Here is a 17539-nt window from a genome sequence, read left to right as displayed (position 1 = left end):
ATCTAGAAAATATAGTAAAATTAAGAATTTTTATCCTTATACCTTAGAACACGGTATAGAAATCATTTATTCTGTTAAACGTGCTTCTCAGCTTTATATTTTTTTTATTATATGGGCTGTAATAAGAACTATAATTTTGAAAACCTGAATTTCCTGTAAACTGTTGCCAAAGGAACGGAAAAATTTCCGATCGAACGATATGAATACCGTATATTTTGGTTTTATTAAGCAGAATTACGGCTTTTCTTTTATCAGAAATGTAATTAATATACATTACGGTAATTTTACCACAATTTTTTTCTTTGAGTAGAAATAGAGAAAAGTTTAAGTCATCAAATTACATTATCCTAAAAAATTCTATTTCCACTCATAGAACGATGAGTCAAACCATAATACAGAATAGATAAAAAAAAAAAATTATGTAGAGTGCCGTGCTAAACTGAGTGAAAATATCAGATCAAGTCCATTTTTACCAGAACACGTTACGAAAGAAAAATCTGATATACTGTAAATTTATAGTAATAAATACCGCAAAATCACTGAATCGCTCTCTTCAAATAAATGTTACTGTAAAAAGTACGGTATGATATTTTACCATTACAATTAATTTTAAGGTAATACGTGGTGTACTGATCGAGATGCTATATACGTGTATACTGCCAGGTACGTGTATACTGACGTGTAACCTGCAATGAAAACAATGACATACATTTTCAAGCAAGTAAAAAGTCGCGAAATGTTTCTCACATTTACCACGCATTCTATACGTTACCGACAAAGTTTGAAATCCGGCATTCTATAGAATGCCTAGGCATTGTATATAATGCCTAAAACTAGCAGGCAATGTATGAAACGATTTATATTTCGCACATTTCCTAGGCTAGAGATGGCGAACCAATGGTACGCGCTCTATTTATGGCACGCGACACAATGTTTTGGGCACAACACCGATCACAAAGTTCACTATGAAGCATATCGACAATTAAATTAAAATTCATGAATAATTAACAAAAAACAATTATAGCCAAAAAAGCATAATAACTAAAAAAAAACAAGATAACAATAAATAACTAGCGAAAAAAAATAAGCAGCTCTGCTTAAACTAGCGTCTTATAACCCTAATATAAGTTATTTGTCATCTAATCTACAACAACAGAAGTCACGCTGATATAACCTTAAGTTGAATTACGCTTTTAACTGAGACATTGTAAAATTCGTAGTAAATAAAGAATTTTGAGTTGATAGTATTAAGTATTATGATTTATCCAATAATCACGAAGTCAAAACTGACGGCACGTCTATGATCTCATTAAACAATTTTTTAGAAAAAATGGCACGTTGGTGCATAAAGGTTCGCCACCACTGTTCTAGGCATTCTAAAGAATGTCAAATGAGAAATCGGCAAAGTATAATATGCATCTCTGATTCGATTCGTAATGTAATGAAATGTCATTCAAGCCTGCCATGTTGCAACAAGTAGGTTAATTTCTTATTTTTTCATATGAAAATTTTGTTTCCCTTAACAAGAAAGGCATAAATTATGTTTTGTACAACTTTCATTTCTCTTTACGCATTTTGAATAATTTTTTTTAATGGCACTCTCATTATTTTTTCAGAATAACATTTTTGTTTTTGAGAAATGCACACCATTTACATAATAACCTCATCAGGACTTTTTTTCATGCTTTGCTTAAATAGCATTTGTCATTCTATAGAATGCCTGGGTATTATATGCAATGCCTGGGGAAAGTATGTAACACTTCTCATATTTCACACCTTGCCTGAAAACATCCGGCATTATATACAATGCCTAGGCATTCTATAGAATGCTGGTAACATATACAATACCAAAATTGAAAAGTATGAAATAGGATTGTTTTATTATGACTTACTGATCTTAGTTTAAATATAATTTCCTGGTGCAGCAAGTAAGCTCACATTTAATTTTATTTTCATTAATAAGAAAAGCTTAAATTTTTAGTAATCGCCAGACAATATTATTAATAATCGTAAATGACTTGGTAATCATGTGGGAACTCAAATATCTTCTCCCGCAATATTTTTTTCCTAATCGAAAAACATTGTTAATATTTAAAATAATAGAAGGTTAAGCTCTTATTCTTATTTATTAATTTATTAAATAAAGACATTGTTTCTTAGACTGTTCAGACGCAGTTTTTTTTTCGAAGAGAGTGCAAAAGAAAGCAATGAGCTGTCTATATTTCCGCTCTTCTTCTATTTCATACTTTATCCAGAGAGCATCTGAATACAATATCTAGATAAAGTACGTAATTATTATCATGTTTCACAGTTAGCCTAAACATGCTAAGGCATTGAATACAATTTTTAGTAACATACGAAGGCTGTTTCTTAAGTAAGGAAAATTTGAAAATAAAAGCCAGACGAAGGAAACTTTTCATGAAGCAAATTTATTTTTTGATTCTACATACTTTTCTATTTATTTCAAAATGGTTGCCAAGTATACTAAGACATTTATCATACCGTGCAACTAAATTTAGAATACCCCCTTCATAGTAACTTGCCGCCTGCTCTGATAACCACGAAGTCACGATCGTTTTCACGTCTTCGTTGTAGAGGTTTGCCGAGAAAATGAAGTTTGAAAGATCGGAGAGGAGGAAAAATCACTTCAACGCAAGGTCCGGGCAGTATTGAAGGGTGGTTCAGAACTTCCCAGCCAAAATAGTCGAATAAAACACGGAACTGAGCTGCGGAGAGTTATTGTCATGGAGTATCAAAATTTCCTGTCAGCATGCGAGTAGGTAACTTCATACATTTCACAAATCTGCCGATGATTGTATGCCGCAGACAAGTTTTTTGTCGACTAAAAACGCATACAGTGATTCCCAATTAATGCCAGAGGACAGGGCATACGCACTCGTTGCAACGCATGTGACACCTATTAGTGTACATAACAAACCGACTATTACTAAAACAGCGCCAGTATGCATTTTTCCAAGGCAATTGAAATTTAATATTTCATGCAAAAATATTTACTGGTAATTTTTTTTAAAAAAAATCTTATACAGTTAAAAGAAGAAAAAAAAAGAATTTTATAGAATTGGATACATTTACAAATGTCTAAACAGCTAAATTAAATGACTACATTTAACAATTTTTTACGAAATTAAATTACTTGAGACTTTTAAATAAAACTTTAAGAGGTTTTATGTCTGATTTTTTTTATTACTAACTTTTTTTTCCTCTTTTCGCCTTTTTAATCACGTCTTACAAGGTTGCAACACAAATTGCAACGTAGAAATCTCCAATCGGGTGGATGTATTTCCTTTCAAGCAGCAAACTATTTATTAAATTCCAGCATGCACGAGATAGATTTATCGAGATGTAAAAGAGAGTCTGCAGAAAAATACTTCGCGAAAGTAAATAAATTTCATTACTAAAAAAATGGTTTGTTTATTCACATGCGATAGGTTCATTTTTCATAAAAAATTTAATCTCAGTTAATTTATGAATCGATGATCTCAAAAAGGCTTTATTTTCTCTTTTGAAAAATTCAAGAAAATATAATAAAGTTTGCTTTAAGATGAGTTATTTACGCATATTGGTTTTAAAGTAATTGCACAGGAGTTTACCTAAGCTTAAAATAATGATATTAAAATTGTTTACATTTTTATTCGATCTAGCTTAAAGTCTCAATCCGAAAAAACGACTAATTAGATGCATATAAAGATAAAATTCAGATTTGCATTTTAAAAAAATGAAACACAAATAATATTTATGCTTTAAAAACAGTATTTAATATATTCTTTACATTTTTCTGTTTTGTATTAAAATAAAATAAAATTAACGGTACTTCTTAACTTTAGAACAATGAGTAATTTTATAATAAATCAATCTCATAAATAGATTAGAGAATAGAATGTTATTGCAAATCGTTAAATGAATTTTATTAATTATTTGATTAGCTTCAAGAAGAAAATTAATCTAAATAATTTTTATTAATTAATTTACTCGTGCAAAAATGCGTTTCTTAAGTATATGTTGATTAAAAATTAAATTAAAAATTAAATATAAAGGAATTAATTTTATTAAATTTGACTCACAACTGCAGTTTGATTTTGAAAATTCACCACATACAGGGCACAAAAAAGAAAATAAATGGACCACCCTAAATAAAGTTTGATCTAATGGTCGGATTTTCACGTTCTAGGACTCGCTGGGGTAACTTCAAATATGCTAATTAAATAATGCAGACGATATTTTAAGTAATAAAATGAGACACAAAAGCGTACTTTCTCCGAATAAACGCACCTTTTTTTCGATACATAATTATTTATAACCACCAAAATATAGAGGATAGCCGCAATGCGCAAAATATGGTCCTAAAAGTTTGTTTTGGAGAGCGCTTCAAAGTTTGAATTCAATTAATTCTACTTATTTGACATTTTGTTTTGCCATATCGAGAATTTCTCAAGCAAATTGAAACGAAATTGAAATCAAGCAAATTGAATCAAGCAAACTGAAACAAATTGAATAATTGCACGCAATTATACAATTCGTTTGTATAAAAAAAATTCCACACAAAATATAATTTTAAATAAATATTTATTGTTTTTTGTTACTTTATTTAATGGCAGACGTAAATATTTTGTAGTGTAAGGTATACAATTCATTGCATAGTTTTAAAAAAGGCAGTTTTAAATGACAAAATACAAACTATGAGCGAAATCGTTCAAAATAGTTGAAATAAAATTATGAAAATACGACTTTTTTAAAATTCGATTTCTCAAAATTTATCTGATTATTTTTTTTAAAAACAAAGTTACTAATTCGTTTTAAAACGTTTTGCGATAATAACAGATGCGATGCCTAAATCATGCAATATATTATAATTTTCTTATTAATTTTATTTTTTCCTACTACTCTCCTTTCGATTTCATGATCATTTTTTTCACCTTTTTTCAAAAACAATATATTGAGCAACATATGCTATAGCCTCCATAAATGTTTTTTTAAGTAACTGATATTCTCTTCTTGACTTCAAATTATACTTTTTGTTTTAGATCTGTAAGTATTTTTTTTTCAATTGCGTGTATTTTATGACGAAATAAAAGGTTAGAAATTTCTGCCAAAAATTGATAGCCTTGTAGTAGAGAAGCAGATTTGCAGTAGAGAAGCAGAATCGGCTGTTCAACGACGGTTATAAAATAAAGTAATATGTATTCGTGCCTCCTATTCCTTGTGAATTAACAAAATTGAGACGAAGTATCACAACCACGTGATGCTGCCAGTGTGGCAAGAACTTGACTTTAGACTCAAAGTCTGTGGAATCATAAAATTTTCACATATTGATCATTTATAAAGAAAAAAGAGGCTTACAATATTTCTATATCAGGTAAAATAAAATTTGTTGGTGTGCTAATAATATCTTATTTGCGATAAGCCTTCCAAACCCTGGAGTAAGATGTTAACCTGTATATTGATTTAAATACAAACTAAGCAGCAGAAGAACAATCTCAGCACTTTATAATTCATTAAGTCGAAGTTCCATTTGGATTATTATTAATTATAATTCCATTTGAATTATTATTAATTATAGTTCCATTTGAATTATATAATTAGCAGTAGCTTAATTGATTGCTCTCAAAACCGTTGATTGATTGAAAAATAAAGAAAAAATTGCAATGAGGTTATGAATTTGTGAAGCAGTACATCTCAGTGACTGAAAAATTAATTCCTGTATATTTAAAGTATGTATGTTTTTTCCATTTTAATTCGTTTTCAGGAAATTTGAAATCTCTGTTTTCAGTTTCAGCATGTATTGTTTTAAAAAAAAACAATTTTGAAAGAGAAGTTTTTTTAAAATGCCTATAGACAATCATTTTGAAAACAAATTAAAAGTTTCGATATTTTGAATAGAAATACATCAAAAATCAATTAGGAAGTTTTATCAAAATTGAGTATTGCTAGTTTTATCATTAACAAATTTCACCAGTTTTGTATCAGTAACTTTAAATTTTATCTTAAACTCACAGTTTTATCTTAAAGTTTTAAATTTATGTTAAACAAGATTTTCAAACAAATTTTATTCACTCAGTAGAAAGTACAACAACACAAAATTTTCAAAGTATCTCTGCATTTCTGAAAAGATATTTAAGTAAATGGCCTGGGATTAATTTGTTTCAAAACTATGATTTGAAAAGTTTGTGAATTCACCAATAATCTCTTAAAGACTGCTATTCTTAATTTTTTATTCACATGTTGCTGTGAAATTCACATAAATTATTACTCATCAATTTTCGAATCACTATCAAAATGAGATTGGAAATAAACATATTTCTAGCGAAGAGGATCGTTTTATGAGCACTTGAATCATTTAATTTTTTTCCCATTTCAACTATGGAGAAATTTTCGCAAGTGTTATAGATATAGCTAGTTTTAGATATAGCTATTGCTAAATTGGAACTTAAAAGTTTCTCAATCGGTTTTATTCTATTTTCCATTTTAAATAATTTTTCTTTGAAACGAATATTTTTATGCATATTTCTGTAAAACAAAATATGCTTTTGTATTTTTGTATATGCATATATTTGTGGCTCATGCTAAAAATTTAATTAAATAAAAATTAGTAGAATAATTAAACAATAATGTGAAAAGTAAATTGTTATTCTCTTCGAAAAATTGAATGCATAATGTATCATATTTAATATCGAATAGTAAAATGTTAAAAAACAACTTTAATTCAATATTTTTTAAATTTATTTTCTTATAACTTGTCGCAGTTACACTGTGACTAATGTTATAATTACTCTTTTATTTAAATCTTTTCTTTTAATTTTTTTAAACCCTTATTTACTCTTAATTCTGAAAATTTCAGCTTACTCTATACGAAATTTTTATGTGATTTTTCTTAAATTATGTTATAAATATATATATATATTCCAAGAGAAAATTTTATTTTAACTAAATTTTGCTTAAAATTTAGTTAAAATAAAATTTTCTCTTGGCAGCGAAACTTTGAAACAAAATTCTGGTCTGTCAGTGTAGTGTCACAGTTACACTTTGTGTAATGTTACAATTGCTTTTTTATTTAAATCTTTTATTTTTTTTAATTAAATCATTTATTTAAATATTTTCCTTTAATTTTTAAAAATTTATTTACTTTTGATTTTATAACAGTTTTAGCTTATTCTATGCGAAATTTTCAAATAAGTTTTCTTAAATTATTTTGATTTTTTCTCAGTTTAAACGTAAATATATTGAATACATTTAGTTTGGCGAAGAAAAACAAAAGAAATCACTTTTCTTTTCGTAAAGAATATTAACTTTCTATTCACCCTTCATCGCTGGTCAACGGTCATTGCACTTCATGTGAGGAGAGATACCCCTCGATCCTTTCCTTTATTTTTTTCTTCATTTATATTTTTAATTTTGCAGCATAAGTGATTCAGAGTAGAATGTTAAAAAATCCCTCTTTAGCAAAAACGATGGTTTCAAAAAATTCATTAAAATTTCCCTTATAAATTGAATAGAATGTTTGAGTACTTTAAATATTTATCTCATTTAATAATTTAAACTTTTAATTAATTTACAGAAACCATCGTAATCGGTAAAGAGGTAATAACAATGAATAATAATTAAAGATATTTAGAGATAGAAAATTAATGATAATGGATAGATAAAAATACCAAAGTTTGCAAATTTTTTAATACGAATAATATCAATTCCTGCCTCGCTGTCCTTTCATACCAGTCACCTCATAATAACTTAATTACATATTCTGACAATCGTGTCAAATTTATTGAAAATGTCAGATACTGCAAAGAAATCTGCTCGAATCCGACCCAATATTAATTAACATCTTAATTAAATATTTGTTTTGACGATAAATTCTATGGTTTTTTCGTAAAAAGTATTCGGAATGTTATTTTTGGTAATAGAATACAAGTTAAGTTGAATTTATAATATTTTGTCGTAATTAATATTTGATCTGAGCAAATATTTTATTGTTAAACAGTAAATCAGAAAACCTCACAAGTTTATCATGTAAAATCCTTATTAAAAAGAAGGTTTAAATAATGTCGTCAGTCGTTTTCAATCATTTTGGCTTTTTAACTTTAAATTACGTTAAAAATGTTGTTTTGATATCAATCTTATTCATATAGTCTATTTTATTTTTCATAAGTTTTATAATGACTTAGACATACAGAATTTGAAACTTAAGTTTAAAAATGGCTGGAAAAATGTATTTTAATTAAATCTCTATGTTTGATAATAATGTAATTTCTAATATATTTCATGTATTAGTATTAAAAAAGTTGGATAAATTCTTGTTCTTATTACATATGATAATAGATTTTTTTATGCATGTTATGTTATGCTTATGTACTGTTACTTAAAATATTGAGTGAGTTCATATAAAAAAATATCTTACACACATAAGCATACGCTTTTTCATTAGTCGAATAACCTTTTTATGTATGAGTGTACCAGAAATTATGGGGATGGTTATATTTTTTTCTTCAAATTTTAGGCTATAATATTTTAAATATTGAAATACTCATCACGTGTTGCAGTTATCACGTGCAGTTATTTACCTCTTTTCAACCAACTGCAAAATAGAACATCATCAGCTGCATGCTTGTGCGGACATTTATAAGTAGTGCACTCTTTCGCTGTGCTTTAGTAAAGCACAAATTATATATTACTCTAAAACTGGCTCATGGTTTCCAAATTAATGCAAAAGCACTTCAACTGAACTGAAGTTATTTACATATAAATGTTCAAGCAGGAAAAAGTAATAAAATAGAATATATGTGTGTCTGTAAGACAGCACTTCTTCAGGGGATACACTGTCTACAAAAACACAGGAGCCTTTCTGTTGTCAGTGGAAAAACCAAAACTGACAGTGACCTGAGACCCCACAATGGATAGACGAATAAGAAAATCATTAAAAGAATTGAAAAGCACTGAAAAATAATGAACCAGTAAATACTACCTAAAAGTACACAAAGTAAGAATTGAAAATGAAACGTCTACTAATAAACCAAAATATAAATATTGAAGCACACAATAAGAGGTTAAAATAATAGTTAAACATTTAAAAAAAAAAAGGATGGAATTTGTTTTTACTCTACAAACCACAGCCTTAAGGAAAGATGAATCTTTTGTGGGCCCTTCAGCAAGGACAGTGATTTATATTTATTTTGTAACAGTCGGTGTTATAACAACCGACCCAATTTTTGGAGTTAACGACTACTAATGTAAAAACCAATTTTAAGTTTACGACTCCATAGACTTGTAATTTTAAACCCCATCCAGAAGACAATAGATGTCCTGGATTAAATATTGGCAGAAAATTGCTGTAACTTTGATGGAACTAACCAGCATATGCGTTACATGAAGAGAAAAACCACGAAAACTTCCCACGGGTAGCCTGACTTATCCGTCTATCACTATGGATATTTTACGTCAGCCGTATAGACGGTGTGAGCTGGGTGCAGAATTCGTATCTTCCACACATAGCTGAAATTCGAGACCGGGTCACCCCATTTGCAGGCGAGTGCTCTATTCCCTGGGCCATCACGGCCCAAAGAATCTATATAGTAACAGAATAGAGTAACACAGAGAGAATTTTGTAAAATTTTTTATTCCTTTTAGGAATGAAAGTGGAGGTTTTAAGTTTTTAAGGCATGCTAAAGCATGTTTGAGATCATTTTATATGAAATTTGCAACACTACTTACAAATACATAGTAATTTTACCAGCGACAAAGCTATCTTTTAAGCATTAGTATGGATACGATAGCCTGCTTACATCGTTTTATTAAGAATTTTACCAAAGAACGGTTTATTGGCTAACGGTTAAGCGTTAGCCTATGTTATAAATTTAATTATAGATAAGTCTATTTTTCCAAATATTTTAACGATAATATCAGTGATATTTGCTATCTTACAGCTTTATTTTTTTTTTGAAAAAAAGGAGTTTAGTGCAAGCACCTTACAATTTTTTGTTTTTATTCACTATGTCAAATAAATTTAATGATCAACGTCAACGTGGTAGCATTGGAAGATTATGTCACCAAATTAGTATTCCTAAAGTTTTCTGAAACCACATGTTTATTTTCCTTATAAGTAATTATTTTAAAACATACTTTTATAAAAACAAATAATTAACAATCAACGGTAATTAAAATGAAAAAATATTTATGCTTTGAAAAGTGACTCTAAGGTGCTATTTTTTCTTAAATTAGTAACGAAAAGGTACTTTTTCTATAAGGGGAACTGTAGAACTGCACATCGCCTTACGCAGAAGATTTTTTAATTAATTTTAGTAATACGCAGTATCGGTATTATGGCAATTGGAACAGTTTCAATAATATATCTTCATCTAATGTCCTGTAGATTCGGAAAATATTTTTCCAGTGGTATGAAATACAGTGTATTTATATTTTAATGAATTAGAATCAAAAGAACTTTTTTCTGCCACGATTTATACATAAAGGCGATAAAGAGAAATGGCCATGCTCTAAAGTGCTTATCAAGCTCTTATAAGAATTCTGTTTAATTCTGTTTGAAATTTTAGTTTTTATTGGCTGAGACTGATAAATTTATTTCGCACAGAAGCTCAAACGTTGAAAACCTATGTAATGGGTACCAAATACACTATTGTAGTTAGAAAGTATTATATTGCTATAATTGGAAATTATTAAAACTGCGCCAACAGTTTTAATACCGTTAATGTAGTTATAATGTTTTACTACCCATCGTAACGAGTTGACCACGATCAAAATCATTGTGACAAGTAATGATGAATGCAGTTTATCTCTATTCTGTTAAGATGGAATACAAGAAATAGGGTTTGCTAAATTTAACAATGTAAAGCTAATATAAGTAGCGGCAACACATAACAATTAATAAAAAATCGAAATTACTTTAGCTTCATTAATCGTGTTGGCACACGTCTTTCAGTTTTGTGAATGATTTCGTAGGGTTGCTTCGGACTGATTCATTGATAAATTTCTTTTCTTTACTCTCCTCGTACGGAGAACGGGTATTTAGCACGTAAATCATAAAGAATTAAAAAAAAAGCAGACAAATTTAACGTTTTTAGATTAGTCAGTATGTATTTAATTTCTGTATTACATTGTTTCCAAGAGATTAAATCTTTTTCAACATCATATTTCGTTAATTGATTGTAAGTCAAATATTCGCAATTAATTATAGCTAATAATAAACGGCTAATATTGGAGGAAAATTTCATTATCCTCCGGAAGCCGAAGTCAATATATTCCGGAACTTTCTATCATTATCGCCGGAAGAAGGGGACGGACGAAGTTCAAATTCGTGGTCTTTAATCACGCCATAATTATATCCAAAATTGGTGATTAATGAGAAAGATTACCTAAGTAGAAACGAACTCTGTTTCAAAATTACTACTAAATAGTTAGTGAAAAATAATAAAATGATTGTTCAAAACTTTTATATTTTCCATGCATTTTTTATACATATATGAAATATCCATTTCAGAATTTTTTAAAACTGCATAAATAGTAATTTCCTTCTTATGATTGCTATCCTCTCCAAGGATTTTATTATTCGGAATAATTATATCACAACTACTGATTGTAACATTGTTTGATATTATTCATCATAAGTCAATAAAAAGTATTACCAAAAATTAAACCATTAAACGATTAAAACCGTTATCCGTAAAGAATAAATTTCTCAAAAGTTGAAAAATTTTGAAGCGGCTCTAAAAGCTCCTTGCCGAGTAATATGCCCTATAATTTCATAAGAGAATTGTTTGCTGTTTACCTTCGTTACTTCCCATCTTACAGCTTGTTTTTTTCAGTTTTTCACTAACCACAGGAGAAAAGAATTGTTAGACAGAAATTTGTAAATATGCACGTTTAAGCATTCATCCTTATGATTGTTTTTTTACTTAACATTTCACTTATTTTTTTTTACCAACATGAAGAAAATAAATTATTTTTTGTTACCGTGCAAAGAGAAATATATTTATACGCATGAAGTATGAAATTGGGCAATATGAAACAAAAATTAAATATATAAATGAATATTGTATTATCATAAAGAGCTTTTTCTATAGATAAAAGTCTAGTCACTAAGACCTGTAATTTTTTTACTAAGTTTCAACTGCTTTTGAATACGATGTTATAATATTCAATTAAATATGTTTTAAATATATATATATATATATATATGCAATATATATATGTATATATATATATATATATATATATATATATATATATATATATATATATATATATATATATATATATATATATAAATATATATATATGTATATAAGTTCAAAATGAAGAATAAAACAAAGAAAAATTATAGACATATGAAAAAAAGGGGGGGGGGGAATAATAAGTAAAAAATAACAAACAACAGTTTATATAATAAATATATATATAAAAAAAAATGGATGAAATTTTATTTAAAAAACCGGAAAAATAAAACCGGGAAAAAAAAGATATAATCTTTTCTTCAGCCCAAACGATTACATCGCATGGAAAAATTGCACATGGAAAAATTGTATAAATTAATAAAGAAATTTTTAGCAATCAATTTTACCCTCGGATTTGCCCGAAATGGATTTGCACATGGAAAAACGGTATAGATTAACAAAGGAAATAATTTAGTGAAGGAATTTTTAGTAAATAATTCTAACCACGGTTTTGCCCGAAATAGATTTGCACATGGAAAAATTATACAAATTAACAAAGAAATTATTTAGTAAATAATTTTGGCAATGGATTTTCCTGAAATGGATTCGCACATGGAAAAATTATAAAAATTATCTACTAAAAAATTTTTTTCCTTGTTAATTTTTCCATGTGCAAATCCATTTCGGGCAAATCCGTGTTAAAATTATCTATTAAACATTTTTTTCTTTGATAATTTAAATAATTTTTCTATGCGCTAATCCATATTGTGCAAATCCGCGGCTAAAATTATTTGCAAAACACGCAATTTATGTTTCTCTTTTCTATTTTATATTTTTTCTTAAATGAACATCTATCTTTTAAAACTATTTATGATCACTTTTTAAAATTATCCAGTATAATATTACCTTGTGCACATCCATTTCGGGCCCATCCTTGGTAACTAACAAATCAAAGTTCAGAATAACAAATCACTTCAGCAGTGCAGTAAGAACGACACTTTAAAATCCTCTTGTTACACTCAATTAGCGCTTTTGTTTTCATCTTTTGTTTTCATATTTTGTAATCTGGCAATCTTTCTGCGAAAAAATTTTTAAATCATTCTTGAAAAATTTTCTGTCCTTGTAAGTTGATCTGATTTTGCTACTCGCTTTATAGTCCCTTTTAAATGTTTTTTATTTTATTTTATTTTTTGTTTTTACATGCTATTTTTACTTTTTGTGATCACATCCTGTTATTTAAAAAAAAAAAAAAAAAAAAAAATTGAGTACTCCTCACACTATTGTATTAATATATTTTGCTTTGGCTTTATTGATACAATATCAGAAAGCACTTGTTTTTGCGGATATAATCGTGTGGGCTGAAGAATAGATTATATCTTTTTTTTCCCGGTTTTATTTTTCCGGTTTTTTAAATAAAATTTCATCCATTTTTTTTTTTACATTTTTTTTTGTACTGTAGTTTGTTATTTTTTACTTATTATCCCCCCCCCTTTTTTTTCATATGTCTATAATTTTTCTTTGTTTTATTCTTCATTTTGAACCTATCTAATAAGTTCTGTTTACTTGCAGCTTAAGCGCAATAAATGAAACTTATTGTTTTTCCTAACTTTCTTCGTGTTTTCTTGTATTTACTTATTTATTATATATATATATATATATATATATATATATATATATATATATATATATATATATATATATATATAACATAAAAAGCTTCAATTAATCTTTTTATGTTAGTTTCTTCGTTATAAAACAACTTCTAATTTTAATTTATTACTACTTAATTCTTCAAATCGAAGCACTTAATCATACTTTTAAAAGAACCACATCCTGTTTCTAAATCTATTTTTAGCCAACTATACATAAATTTAAATAAAGATATTTTTCCTTTTAAGCTTTGTGGGAATCGCGTGATCTATTTAATTAACCAATAGTAATTTCTGAGATTTCCCTTTTTTCCCTAAATAGAGGCATTTTCGGATTTTTTGCAAGATTTTCCCTACCCGAAAGACTGTTTGCTGATGGAGTAAACATCACTTCTTCGCTCCCACTCAACTAAGAATGATCAAATAAAAGTTACTCTGATTTAATTAAAATCCTGTGTCTGTTTTCCTGCTCGGTCTGACTGCATCATTTTACATATATATATATATATATATATATATATATATATATATATATATATATATATATATATATATATATATATATATATATATATATATATATATATATATATATATATATATATATATATATATATATATATATATATATATATATAATATATATATATATATATATATATATATATAATATATATATATATATATATATATATATATATGTATGTATGTATGTTTGTATAAAATAAATAAATAAGCAATTCAGTGTAAGGAAGTGGACAAGCACAATTTCTCTTGTATTCCTTTTATTTTATTTTTACTGCTCCAAAAATTTTATTACAATCGAGCAAAATTTGTGTGAAATGTTTATTGATTTTACAACGAATTAATGACTTACTTCAATGACAAAAAATTACCATTGATTGAAAAAATCTACCGAAAATTCACACTAATTTTTTATTGCGATGGCAATTTTTTTTAAATAAAATCAAATCCTTGTGAGGATAGTACGTGATAAATTCCCAAAGTTCTTGAAATAACTTTCTTGGAAACATCTTAGCAAAATAAAGAAATACAAATATTTCGATAAATCTCTTTGGCATTTTTAACCTGTGATTTAAAACACGTCCAATAAAAAAGGCAAGATAGAAAAAAAAAAGCTAAATGCCAGCAAATAAAGAAAAGGAAATCTCTTACACCTTTTTTTCTTCCATTTTTCCTCCTCAAACCTTTCATCATCTCCTCCTTGTCGTTTGATCAAGAAATGCTGAAGATGAAGCTAACAAAATAAAAAGAAAGATAAGTTTAAGGCTTTCAGATGATTGCGCTTTTTCTTTGATTTTTCTTGCATTATACATGTAATTTTTTTTTATGTGTATGTCTTTGTAGCGATATGTGGTGTTTCTGGCCATTTTTATGATACAAAATTGCCACGAGAGTGTTGGAGATATTCTCGTAAACCTTTTAAGTTAATGGTCTAGAAACAATATGCAGCCATATTTTTTATTTGGACAGCTTTACGTCTTCTCTTGTTTTACGAAACATACATATGCTTTTGTAAGTAAAATAATTTATGTATTTATACATGGAGAATAAAATTCTAGTAAAATTAACGTACTGTATAGTATATAACATTTGAAAATCAAAATAAACGGTATATAAACTATTCATTTGGAATTTTTTACGATCATATAGCAATGTTTTACCAGAAATTCGTGCTTTCAAAATTATGAATCTTATTACCACACATTTGAAAAGAAAATGTAATCAAATAAATGATTGAAATGATGAAATTGAAATTTAATCAAATAAATGATTTTTTTATACCATGCTGTGAGGTATCATATAGGTTCTCCAAATGTTACCACATTTGCCAAATTCTATTGTCTATCATAAAATCATATTTTATTTTTAATTTTGTCGAAATCATTACGAAAGGGCTTAGGCAGAAATTACCAAGCTCGGTGGTGTTTCCATAGGGCCAAAAACACTCTAAATTTCACCAGATATTCAGGTTGTTAGAACCTTCCTTTTTTTCTCAGTAAACAAAAAAAGAAAGTTAAAATTTTTAAATCCTTTAAAATTTAAATACTTGAAATGAAATATACGTCGTTTTTGCAGGAAAAGCATAAGATTCTTATTATGAATTTCCTATTTAAAATAATAAAAAAAGCTGAATTTTCCTATAATTTATAAATCTCTATAAAGTGATAAGCCTTCATACATATTTTGAGAAACATATCAATTTTACCGTAATACTATAGAATAAGACTATTCTTTAAAAATGCAAGGGAAAAATCCAATCTTTAAGGATACAATAGATTGCATCCATTCTTTAAGTATACAGAACATATGCGTTTCTTAGAGTCCAGGAGATCAAATCCCTTCTCTGTGTATACTATAGAATACATTCATTCAATAGATATACAATGGAACACATCTGTTCTCTTAGAATATAATAAAATTCATCCAATTTAATAATAAAATAGAGAGCATTCATTCCTCAAGAACTTAATAGAATATATCGTTATGATAGTTCGTCAGAAAAACAATAGAATGCATCCATTCATTTAAAAATACAATACAGACAATCAAGAATACAATTAAGAACAAAAAATCTATATTTTTTATTTTTAATATTGTGATATATTCATTGCATAATAGTACAATAAAAATACTTTTTTTTAATAAAACACTGGAATGCATGGATTATTTAAGAACATAGCAAAATATAAGGAAAACAGTATAGTGTACCATTTCTTAATGAATTCGATTGAATACATTCATTCTTTTATAATTCCTAGAAGTTAATTTGTTTGATAAGAATTCGAAGTGCAAGAATCAGTTCTGGCTAACATTTTTTCCTTCCATTTTCTTTTCTTCCTTGATTTCTTTTTTTAGGAATGAAATAGAATGGTTCTGTTTTTAGGAAGATAACAAAATACATCCATTCTTTTGGAAATTGCTATAATTTATTAATTCTTAATAACTACTGAGAATTTTACTACAAACAGAGAAAAGAAGAAAATTCTTCGTTAATAACACTTTTCTATATTTATCCTACAATTGGTTTAAACGAATTAATTGTGCACTTCATCCATGTTGATACCTGCTAAATCCAATATTAAAATAAATATAAGAACAAGAAAAATTAATAGAAATTAAAATATTTACAATAAATCGCAATTTACTTTGTAAAATGTATTTTTGTCTTTATTAACAAACGACGTTCTGAAAGAATAAACATATATAAGCATATGATAGAACTAAAATAACACAAATGACCAAACAATTATAAAGAACTAATAAATTCAATTAAAAAGTAATAAAAGAAATCGAAAAACACATTAATTCAGCAATCAAACTGATAAAAACTAAGGTAAACAACGTTTAAGAGCGCAAAAAATATTTATAAATGTAGACAGCTGCTTCGGATGCTCAAAGGGCAACCTTCATCAGTGCAACAGAAAGAAATGAGAGGAAACAGAGTAAATATATAGAGAAAGTTGACGTCACAAGGGGGGATTAGAGCAACGGCCAATAGGAGGGAAGAATGGGCCAAACTGTTGCCATTTTGGCACGCATAGATAGAAAAAGAACGAAATTTTTTTTTATTTTATATGCAATAACAATAGAGTGGAAACTCTTGATGAATATTTCTCTGTTGTAAAAAATGTGCACAGCTAGCTACAGTAAATTATTTTTTGGTAAGAGAATTTGCCATGGAAACCA

The sequence above is a fragment of the Parasteatoda tepidariorum genome, chromosome 2 (assembly GCF_982258835.1).
Source record: "Parasteatoda tepidariorum strain Cologne lab strain chromosome 2, Ptep-v5.0, whole genome shotgun sequence".
Classification (NCBI taxonomy): Eukaryota; Metazoa; Arthropoda; class Arachnida; order Araneae; family Theridiidae; genus Parasteatoda; species Parasteatoda tepidariorum.
Note: the sequence above shows the minus strand (reverse complement) of the source record.